This window comes from Xenopus tropicalis, chromosome 4 (genome assembly GCF_000004195.4).
Source record: "Xenopus tropicalis strain Nigerian chromosome 4, UCB_Xtro_10.0, whole genome shotgun sequence".
In the NCBI taxonomy this organism is placed as follows: Eukaryota; Metazoa; Chordata; class Amphibia; order Anura; family Pipidae; genus Xenopus; species Xenopus tropicalis.
The window spans coordinates 129721156-129733968 of record NC_030680.2 but is presented as its reverse complement, the minus strand read 5'-3'; the positions used below and the strand labels follow the sequence as shown (position 1 = coordinate 129733968).

At 40.6% G+C, this 12813-nt stretch overlaps 1 protein-coding gene across 3 annotated transcripts in view; it reads right to left on the bottom strand.

Moving 5' to 3' along the window:
• The window catches only part of cntn4 (contactin 4), a 215442-nt gene that overhangs the window by 84199 nt on the left and 118430 nt on the right, over positions 1–12813 (bottom strand).

Sequence of the window (12813 nt, the reverse complement as noted above, 5' to 3'; positions counted from 1 at the left end):
TTGTAACTGTCAGGTGCCTTCAGGTATCACGGAGGCCCCATATGTAATACAATGAATACACACAGAATCAGGGATACAAAAACTGAGAATTGGTTTTGCTAAAAAATACATTATCAATTCATTCTTACAGGCACACATCACTCAAGAATAAACTTACTGTACAGGTATGGGACCTGTTATCCAGAATGCTCGGGACCTGGGGTTTTCCAGATAAGGGATCTTTCTGTAATTTGGATCTCCATACCTTTAGTCTGCTAAAAAATCATTTAAATATTGAAAAAACCCAATAGGGCTGTTCTGCCTCCAATAAGGGGTAATTATATCTTAGTTGGGATCAAGTACAGGTACTGTTTTATTATTACAGAGAAAAGGGAATCATTTAACCATTAAATAAACCCAATAGGGCTGTTCTGCCCCCAATAAGGGGTAATTATATCTTAGTTGGGATCAAGTACACGGTACTGTTTTATTATTACAGAGAAAAGGGAATCATTTAACCATTAAATAAACCCAATAGGGCTGTTCTGCCCCCAATAAGGGGTAATTATATCTTAGTTGGGATCAAGTACAGGTACTGTTTTATTATTACAGAGAAAAGGGAATCATTTAACCATTAAATAAACCCAATAGGGCTGTTCTGCCCCCAATAAGGGGTAATTATATCTTAGTTGGGATCAAGTACAGGTACTGTTTTATTATTACAGAGAAAAAGGAAATCATTTTTAAAAATCAGATTTATTTGTTTATAATGGAGTCTATGGGAGATGGCCTTCCGTAATTCAGAACTTTCTGGATAACGGGTTTCTGGATAACGTATCCCATGCCTGTATATATTTTGTTTATTTTGCACTGTCTGTCTCAACCCAGAATTTATCTATGAATGTACAGTAAACTGTACAAAGCTGGGTATACAAATAACACAACACATATAAAGATATGCATATATTCATACCTTTACAATGCTTTATACTGCTATCCGGTTGCTAGTCGCTGACCCTAGTAACCCCAAACACAGGCAATCTCTGCCTTAGTTGCTATGGTCACTGATACACAGTAATTTACATGTCAGACATGTAACCAAAAACCAAATGCAGTGAAATGGGGGAAGGCAGTATAATAATAATCTTTGCAATGTGAATAGTTTCCCTTGGCATAAAGGTGTTAAGTGACACTTCTTTGGTTGCAAAAGAAATTTGCAATAAAAAAGACACTTTAAGCAAGGGTAGTTCATCTTTAAATTAACTAACCCAGCCCAACATTATTTACCCAGAGCAGATTCTGTCATCTCTTTAACCATGGCAGCTACACTGAATATACAGGTGCCAAGACGGGCATGGTGCAAACACCGCATGCTGCTGATATTGCTGCTCCAGCCTATAAGGGGTACGACACATGGAGCTACTTAGTAGCAGCTACTTGTCATGGCTACTAAATGCCAGAAAATACCCTACAATAGACAATACTGAGAATTGCCTCTGCTAAAACACATGTAGAGGCAATTATCAGTATATGATCAGCATTGTCTATTTTTATAGCTGTGACAAATAGCTGCTACTAGTAGCTCTGTGTGTCTACACCCTGTGACTACTAACCTAGACAATGCTGATCATTTACTGATAATTGTCTCTACGTGTGTTTTAGCAGAGGTAATTCTCAGTATTGTCTATGGCAGGGGATTTTCTGGTGTTTAGTAGCCTTAACAAGTAGCTGCTACTAAGTAGCTCAGTGTGCCCTTAGGGACTGTAAATACATCTGAATACATCTGTGACCTCTAGAACCTCTAAAACAACATCTCTGATCCTTTCATCTGTTTCCAAGAGTAAAATACATCTACTGCTGAACCACAGCTCTCAGTGAGTTGTGTGCTATTCAGAGAGAGTTCTATTCTGCAGTATAGGTGTACTGCCTCTTTAAATCCATATTCAGCTGTATGTCTCTGTTAAATCATTTCCCACTAAGCCAACAGGTTCAGGAGAGCAATTTCAGACAAATTTCAACCCGTGGCTACGATTCTGTTGGTTCAATTAGTGACCTGAGCAAGCAGCTTTCCTTTTTCCTGCGGGGGGAGTCGCTCTTAATCCCTCACATTACCCGCTGGTTGAAAGGAGCAGCCTATGGGAAGCTGGAGTGTTTATTGGGGATGCTCCTCGGGGATGATCTGCTGCCATTAGGCCGTCAGGATACAGTTTGCGTCCTGTGGTTTGTTCTGTTATTTGCTTGTTAGAAAGTGGAGTATTACAACTTGCCCTTGTTAGGGATTTGTGACTGGTTTTATTACCTTGTTACCGCGCTGAGTTACCTTGGATTGGATCATTCCCCTGTTCGCTTGTAATGGAACAGAGAATTGTATCATGCACTTCGTACATGGCTGGCCCTGGGATGCATAATGACATTCCCCAGTGGGAGCGCAGAATGCAGAGTATTCGTGTTTCATTTCACCTGCAAATCCCAAACACACATAGAGATGGAGAACTCAACTGAACATCAAGAAAAAAAAAATTGGATTTCTTCTTGATTGCCCATGCCAGAGCATAAGGATGTAGTTAGACTACACATGTTAGTGGATACAGTGTATTGTACTTCAAAAGAACATTGTGTAAAAATGATTAATGGATTTATGGCATTACTGTCACAATCCCTATGCCCTACTATATTCTCTGACCCATGGCCACAGACCCATGGCTATTATCCCCCCACTGCTACTATAGGCACCATCTCTCCCTACTATACCTGCTATCCCACAGCCTCAGTCACTTCCCAGATGCTATTATCCCCCTACTGCTACTATAGGCACCATCTCTCCCTACTATACCTGCTATCCCACAGCCCCAGTCCCTTCCCAAAGGCTATTATCCCCACTGCTACTATAGGCACCATCTCTCCCTACTATACCTGCTATCCCACAGCCCCAGTCCCTTCCCAGAGGCTATTATCCCCACTGCTACTATAGGCACCATCTCTCCCTACTATACCTGCTATCCCACAGCCTCAGTCACTTCCCAGATGCTATTATCCCCCACTGCTACTATAGGCACCATCTCTCCCTACTATACCTGCTATCCCACAGCCCCAGTCCCTTCCCAGAGGCTATTATCCCCCCACTGCTACTATAGGCACCATCTCTCCCTACTATACCTGCTATCCCACAGCCTCAGTCACTTCCCAGATGCTATTATCCCCCTACTGCTACTATAGGCACCATCTCTCCCTACTATACCTGCTATCCCACAGCCACAGTCCCTTCCCAGAGGCTATTATCCCCCCACTGCTACTATAGGCACCATCTCTCCCTACTATACCTGATATCCCACAGCCTCAGTCACTTCCCAGATGCTATTATCCCCCTACTGCTACTATAGGCACCATCTCTCCCTACTATACCTGCTATCCCACAGCCACAGTCCCTTCCCAGAGGCTATTATCCCCCCACTGCTACTATAGGCACCATCTCTCCCTACTATACCTGATATCCCACAGCCTCAGTCACTTCCCAGATGCTATTATCCCCCTACTGCTACTATAGGCACCATCTCTCCCTACTATACCTGATATCCCACAGCCACAGTCCCTTCCCAGAGGCTATTATCCCCCACTGCTACTATAGGCACCATCTCTCCCTACTATACCTGATATCCCACAGCCTCAGTCACTTCCCAGATGCTATTATCCCCCTACTGCTACTATAGGCACCATCTCTCCCTACTATACCTGCTATCCCACAGCCACAGTCCCTTCCCAGAGGCTATTATCCCCCCACTGCTGCTATAGGCACCATCTCTCCCTACTATACCTGCTATCCCACAGCCACAGTCCCTTCCCAGAGGCTATTATCCCACTGCTACTATAGGCACCATCTCTCCCTACTATACCTGCTATCCCACAGCCACAGTCCCTTCCCAGAGGCTATTATCCCCCCACTGCTACTATAGGCACCATCTCTCCCTACTATACCTGCTATCCCACAGCCACAGTCCCTTCCCAGAGGCTATTATCCCACTGCTACTATAGGCACCATCTCTCCCTACTATACCTGCTATCCCACAGCCACAGTCACTTCCCAGATGCTATTATCCCCCCACTGCTACTATAGGCACCATCTCTCCCTACTATACCTGCTATCCCACAGCCACAGTCCCTTCCCAGAGGCTATTATCCCCCCACTGCTACTATATGCACCATCTCTCCCTACTATACCTGCTATCCCACAGCCCCAGTCCCTTCCCAGAGGCTATTATCCCACTGCTACTATAGGCACCATCTCTCCCTACTATACCTGCTATCCCACAGCCCCAGTCCCTTCCCAGAGGCTATTATCCCCCCACTGCTACTATAGGCACCATCTCTCCCTACTATACCTGCTATCCCACAGCCTCAGTCACTTCCCAGAGGCTATTATCCCCCACTGCTATTCCTGCTACTGTATGTCACAGTCCTTTGGTAGCAAAACTGTATACAATAGCACAAATCACTTTGAGAGTTAAACTAGATATTAGAACTTGGAATTTAAAATCTTTTTCCCCCAAATTAGTTCGGCTTAATTACCCTACAAATATATCTTGCATTGCCTGCTGTCATTCTTTTTGATGTGTGCAATAACAGGCTTCTGAATTCCGTATGCATAATTACTAATACTTATTTTTAGCTAAGGTTGGTTGTTTACTACTCCCTGTTACAAGGTTGCTCAATAATTACATGGTAAAAAGCTCAAAAAGAGAAAAAAATAATGGCTTTCCGTGATTTTTCAAGACTGTGGCAAGCAAATGTGTCACAAAGAGAAGACGTCCCTGGCCTATAACATCACGGTGCGGCTGGCCAGTGAAAGCTATTTACAATAGCGTGCCCAACCAGTACAATTCTGTATACTGTTAGTCTGCAGAATGAATAATGAGAATGAATAGAACCCTCCTAAATGTTTTAATATGATGATTTTTGTAATATCCTACCTTTAATGAAAAGGAAATTTAATATTTTCCTGCTGTGAAATGAACAGGCTTGATAACTGCTCTCTGATCACAATAAATGAGGGCTTTTAATCTGAAGGGTAGTAGATATTATCAATAATGAGAATTAATAATGATTTAGTGTATTTGCCAGCAATAGGAGCATGGTACATGAACGGTACGTGAAAGCATGGCGGTTATGATCAGAGATTATAGATCCCTGCCGAAACTCAGACTGGAACCTCTGTGCCTTAATAGCTGGATATGCTGAAGCAAATAACATACATGGGCAATAATCTATATGCAGGCAAGTTGCTAATGTTTATTTTCATTTTCATTTTTTAGACATTCATACTCCATGCCAAATGCACTCAAATAAAGTAATTATACAAATACCCATATGGTAGTTTTCCTAAACTGTCTCTGGACTCTACATCCCAGCCTTTGGGTGCAGGGAGATACTAGAAATTGGAGTTGGGAGCTCACTGACATAAGGTGTAGCTACAAAATCCTTTTATGAATACCACTGATACATTCCTATACGGGTATGGGATCCGGAAGCCCGTTATCCAAAAAGCTCAGAATTACAGAAAGATCATTTCCCATAGACTCCATTTTAATCAAATAATTCAGATTTTAAGATTGAATTCCTTTTTCTCTGTTATTATAAAATGGTACCTGTACTTGATCCCAACTAAGATATAATTACCTCTTATTGGGGCAGAACAGCCCTATTGGGTTTATTTAATGGTTAAATGATTCCCTTTTCTCTGTAATAATAAAACAGTACCTGTACTTGATCCCAACTAAGATATAATTACCCCTTATTGGGGGCAGAACAGCCCTATTGGGTTTATTTAATGGTTAAATGATTCCCTTTTCTCTGTAATAATAAAACAGTACCTGTACTTGATCCCAACTAAGATATAATTACCCCTTATTGGGGCAGAACAGTCCTATTGGGTTTATTTAATGGTTAAATGATTCCCTTTTCTCTGTAATAATAAAACAGTACCTGTACTTGATCCCAACTAAGATATAATTACCCCTTATTGGGGGCAGAACAGCCCTATTGGGTTTATTTAATGGTTAAATAATTCCCTTTTCTCTGTAATAATAAAACAGTACCTGTACTTGATCCCAACTAAGATATAATTACCCCTTATTGGGGCAGAACAGTCCTATTGGGTTTATTTAATGGTTAAATGATTCCCTTTTCTCTGTAATAATAAAACAGTACCTGTACTTGATCCCAACTAAGATATAATTACCCCTTATTGGGGGCAGAACAGCCCTATTGGGTTTATTTAATGGTTAAATAATTCCCTTTTCTCTGTAATAATAAAACAGTACCTGTACTTGATCCCAACTAAGATATAATTACCCCTTATTGGGGCAGAACAGTCCTATTGGGTTTATTTAATGGTTAAATGATTCCCTTTTCTCTGTAATAATAAAACAGTACCTGTACTTGATCCCAACTAAGATATAATTACCCCTTATTGGGGGCAGAACAGCCCTATTGGGTTTATTTAATGGTTAAATGATTCCCTTTTCTCTGTAATAATAAAACAGTACCTGTACTTGATCCCAACTAAGATATAATTACCCCTTATTGGGGGCAGAACAGCCCTATTGGGTTTATTTAATGGTTAAATGATTCCCTTTTCTCTGTAATAATAAAACAGTACCTGTACTTGATCCCAACTAAGATATAATTACCCCTTATTGGGGCAGAACAGTCCTATTGGGTTTATTTAATGGTTAAATGATTCCCTTTTCTCTGTAATAATAAAACAGTACCTGTACTTGATCCCAACTAAGATATAATTACCCCTTATTGGGGGCAGAACAGCCCTATTGGGTTTATTTAATGGTTAAATAATTCCCTTTTCTCTGTAATAATAAAACAGTACCTGTACTTGATCCCAACTAAGATATAATTACCCCTTATTGGGGCAGAACAGTCCTATTGGGTTTATTTAATGGTTAAATGATTCCCTTTTCTCTGTAATAATAAAACAGTACCTGTACTTGATCCCAACTAAGATATAATTACCCCTTATTGGGGCAGAACAGTCCTATTGGGTTTATTTAATGGTTAAATGATTCCCTTTTCTCTGTAATAATAAAACAGTACCTGTACTTGATCCCAACTAAGATATAATTACCCCTTATTGGGGGCAGAACAGCCCTATTGGGTTTATTTAATGGTTAAATGATTCCCTTTTCTCTGTAATAATAAAACAGTACCTGTACTTGATCCCAACTAAGATATAATTACCCCTTATTGGGGGCTGAACAGCCCTATTGGGTTTATTTAATGGTTAAATGATTCCCTTTTCTCTGTAATAATAAAACAGTACCTTGTACTTGATCCCAACTAAGATATAATTAAATTTTATTGAAGGCAAAACAATCCTATTGGGTTTAATTAATGTTTAAAAAATTTTTCCTGGACTTGGTATGGAGATTCACGGAAAGATCACTCATTCGGAAAACCCCAGGTCCCGAGCATTGTGGATAACAGGTCCCATACCTGTATAATCTGTCTTTAACGAGAAAAAAATACAAAAAAGGCACAAAGTAATCTGGTTGTGTAACCTGTTTTTTCTGGGACCAAATGAATCCTGGGAGTAATTATATTAACCCATGCAATGCATATTTGGTTGGCCTGAATGCTCAGATACAGCTATACATGGTCTGTTTATATTAATCATTGACAGTTGTACTGTATTGCTATAGTTGAACCACAGAATCATGTAAAGAAGTACAATGGGCTCACTCTACTATCTTTCTACTAGTCACAGTTGTCTGCTGATAGTCAAGGTTAACCACAGCAAGATAACATCAGTATAAAACTGCAGCAGTTGCCTTACTGACTAATTACATGCAGTCTGTCCAATTAATGGCAGACAGGTGCTTTAGGACAAGGATGGGCCACCTTAAGGGCGAAGACACACGGAGCTACTAGTAGCAGCTACTTGTCACAGCTACTAAAACAGACAATGCTGATCATTTACTGATAACTCTCTCTACGTGTGGAGAGGAAATTCTCAGTATTGTCTATGGTAGAGTATTTTTTGGTGCTTAGTAGCCATGACCAGTAGCTGCTATGATTTAACTCCGTGTCTTAGCCGTTAGTGATCCTTGGGCAAGGTTGGCATATGCATTCCTATTTGTGACTTGTATATCTATAATGCTATTGTGTATTGTATATCTATAAAGCTATATATTGTGCATCTTTGTAACCACAAACAGAGTTACGACCTGCTGAATGGAATACAGGATCCTTGGGGGTGATTCCAATATGTCAGAAGTAGAAAAACAGGTTTTTGAATCAAACAATTCTTATGCTCACTGAGAGATACAAGGTGGAAATATTAAGGAAAGGGGGTTCACCTATTATATGTCTTTTAGAGGAGGGTGAAAACACTTTTTACAGCAGTCAGTGTTAGTGTGCCCTAGGCATACAGCATCCTGGCATCACTTCTCTGCTGATGAGTTGGCGAATGGGCATCACCTATACTATACTGGGCAAGTAGGGCACTCTAGAGCAAAGCAACCCCTTAAGCTCTGCGGCCAGATATTGCAGCATGTCGAGTGGTGGGCAGGGTGATGCTAATCTCTCTCAGGCCCCTACCCCCTATGGTGATGCCCTCGGCTCTAGCCCACAAGCACTATACTGCAAATTCAGCACTGATCCTGAATACATCTGTAGGACACCCAGGCATGAATATATTAATGTTGCAATAAGAACATTATAATTAGAGTTTTACCTTTACAATAGGATATGCTGATATGCTCTGTACCATGTATCTATAGGGGTGGAAGTTTCCTGTATAATCTGCTATATAATTATTGCAGTGACCTGAGACTTCCTCTCTCCTGACCTTTATCTAATAAAAAATAAATGTATAACAATATATATATATATGTTAAGTAAAGGTTAATCATAATATCCTGGAAAGGTTAATTATAATTATTACCCTGTACTTGCCCTAATTCTATTTTTAATGCTTAAATTAGATTTCGCCCACAGAACCAAAGAACGCCATTCTGAGCAAAGGCCACTGGTGCTGGGTGATTTGTTCCCATCCTCTTCCCTGTGGATTTCCCTACTGTACAATGCCACATTCTCTCCTGTTTAGAGAATTGAGACCTCTCCCTAAAGGCCCTGTTAATCTCCCAGCATGAGCAATGCATGCTATGACATAGCTGCGCCGGATTGCATGGAGGTGCAACACCTCGGCACAAGCACAATGACACCATATTGCACTAACACTTCTGTGATGTTGCAATCACCCAGTTTCATGAACCAGGAAAGCAAATGATCAGTTAATTGCAATGAATTCAGGGTTACAGACAGACACCTTATTCACACAAAGTTACCCGCTCACTAAAATATAGGCATGGGCCTACACCGACCAACATCAGTCATGCTCCTTCAGTATCCCCCGCAAACCCCAAAACTTTAAAGAACCTTCATTCAGTTAAGGCACAAACATTCTGCTACTTGTAACAGAATAGGCATGTGTTTCTTTGTTCTTTGTGGGGCAAAAGACATAACTCAAACACATCCCAAATTGACATAACAATTTTGGGCCATGGTCAAATCACCTGCTATATTAATGTATAATAGAATAGGCAGAAGTTTCATTGTTCTTTGTGGGGCTATTGTTTTGTTGTGCCCAAAAAGACATAACCCAGACTCATCCCTAACAGATGTGACACTTTTAGGCCATGGTCAAATCACCTGCTATTTGCCCTGGTTGCATTCCACTAGCATCAGTGGCAAGAAGTGTGAGTTCTTCTGCAAGAAGTGTGTTTTCCCCCTAAAAAACATTGTTGGAAGATTCCAGGACCAAGGCAACCCACAATGCATTTTTGGAATTGACTAAAGGGGAGTAAGTGAAATTTTTTTAAAGCACCCCTTATACAATTGCCCTTAAATGCACAAAGGGTGCAAACACTGCTAAGCACAGCATATACACCATAACAACCAATATCCATGTCCCAAACATAACACAGTGTTTACGTGACCCACACACCCATCTAAGGGGTACATTCATCATCAAGTGAAAGAAAGATCACCACAATTTCCCATAATTACATTTTACAGTTCTATTTTCATTTGTATAGGATTTGTAGAAGCATATTTATCAAAGGATGAACTGTCGCTTCCACTCATTGAGAAATAGAGAGATGACAATATGCCCCTAAGGTACAATCCAAGCCATTGCAATTACTGGTATTTTTTTTCTCCTGTCCAGTTCCAGGTTTCTATCCAAAGGAAAGAGCACACAGTTGGAAAGGGGAACAGAGCCGAAACTAATTCAGTAGAAATTTAAACACACTTGAGATAAACACAAATCAATTTTAAGGGCTTAAACTAAACCAGAATTAAGCATTTAACAGGCAGATAAGATGCACTGACATTTTTTGATTGCAGTCTAATTCTGTGCTTCTAAGATATATTGATTGCACCTCATTTTTGTAAATATTTCTGCTTATATTCGCAAATGGGAGATGCCATTCAGGTTGCTCTGATGAGTTCATTCCAAGGCCCCTGCCCCCCATAGAGTGCAATTAAACAGTGCCCTCCAGTGGTCAGACTGAGTGCACAGGATTTTCTGGGTAACAGGCCTTCCTGCAACAGGGAACACATGCCTTAAAGCTACTAACATAGGATAGTTTAGCCATCAGCATGGATTTATGAAGTTTAATTACCATCAAGTGCAAATTACTGTCTTGTTATTGCAGGGAAAACAGCTGATCAGTGCAAATGAAGCACTGTGGGTTTAGATAGTACATTATAGATAAGGGCACTGCCATAATCTAGAGCTTTCTGGATAATATAATTGTTCGGTATAATGTCAGTATACTACGTGGCAAATGCAGATAAATGTCACATAGACAGGCAACCTTCCCAAACACCTGCTAAGCCCAGTCACCGGTCTGTTACACCCAAACTCTATCTCCCCATCACACAATCCATCCATCCCTTCAGCCCTGCCGGCGTGTATGCATAATGCACTATGACAAACACTGTCTCAGTTGCACGGAACTATCATCACTTACATACTCCTTAGCATACAGAACAAGTTCATGGATCTTTCTGTACATTCTTCATTTTAACACCTTCTCTGCACAGCCAGCACTCCCCATACACAGACACACACCATGGAAATCATGCACATCTCACTGTGACCTAGTATCCTTGGCCAAATCCAAAACAGACCCCATTATAACCTATTACACTACAATGCACACCCACACGTCTATTAATTATACAACATAAAGCAATATATGCTGGCCGGACTCCAACCTCTCATTTAACGTTACTTATGACCCTGGGGTTCCTCTTATGACCCATGTATAGTATAATATAATCAGTCTGTGTGGCCTTTGTATAAAAGAGCAGGGCTCTGTGTATCGGAAACCCACTGCATTGCTGCTGTGCAGAGTAAGGAGACTGCCACATATACCTGTATGTATACAGACAGAATAACAGACTAGCGGAGCTGGACATTTATAAATGATGTCATCTATATAACTAAATAATCAGCTTCAAGGTGGGAAAATAATAAAACAAGGTCTTTACCAGCACTGAACTAAGCTACCAGCACTGGTTGGAGTTATAGTTAAACGGCATCTGATGGCTGCAAGTGTCCCAGCCCTGATCTGCTAAACCACACACATACACACACTCACACATTTTATATTAACACTGTTCAGGGACCGGCTACCTTTCTCATACCCTACAATTCCTAGCAGCTCCTTGGCAGCTTTATGAGCAGGCTGGTGTTAGGGATTATAGTTCTGCAAGAGCTAGAGAGCCAGGTGTGTGTGAAGGGATAGATAGACTGATAGAGGTAAGTATATTTATATATATATACACACACAGTAATGCAAAGACACACAGGCAAATATATACACACATATGCCAGAAGTCAAAACATCGATACCGCTCGGCGTCTCTGCAGACACACACCCTGATTATTGGACATAGAACGGTTCCTCCAGCATCTGAATTAATTTATTCTCTGCAAGTGCATGCCGCTCGCTCGTTCGCCTGTCTCCACACCTACTATTTATCTATTTATCCATTTTGTCTGTAGTCACAGACTCAACAGTCCTGCGCCCATTACTGCCCCTTTGCTCCCCCACACCTACCACCTGCACAACTACACTGACATCCCAAACGCTCCCTCGTACACAAACAAACAAACACACAATTACTTGGAATACACAGACTCCACCCAAGTATAAATGTAATCTGAATGTAGAGGCAATGTTCCGCGGCAAGCACTCTATGTATTAACTGGCTCAACACCTGTATACAATTTACTCAACAAACAGATCCAGATCAATAGATACATAAAGATATTTATTCTACCAGCATCTCTCTCTCCCTATATAGAGTATTATCAACCAATGCCATTGTCTGATGCAAGTACAGTCTCTGTATAAGAACCAAAATGATCATCCTATAGATACAGGGAAGGTATATACAGTGATCATGCTTTAACCATCAAAATTGTATACTCGCTAACTTACTCTACAATGTGAGCCAATGCACACCCACACTTTATATATGAACAGTTTCTGTACATACACATACGTATATATATATATATATACAACACATTTGGGCAGAGGTATTTATAACACCAACAAATCAAACACTCACAATGTCCCACTGTATATGCCAAAGACTTCTACACTGCTTATCTAAGCTCTGCAACTCCTCTCCTAATTTCTGGGAATACAAAGGCTTATAGCCACTATAGCCAGGTAATCACTGACACACACAGTCTGCGCACCTTGCATGCTATAGTATATCCCATATATATATATATATATATATATA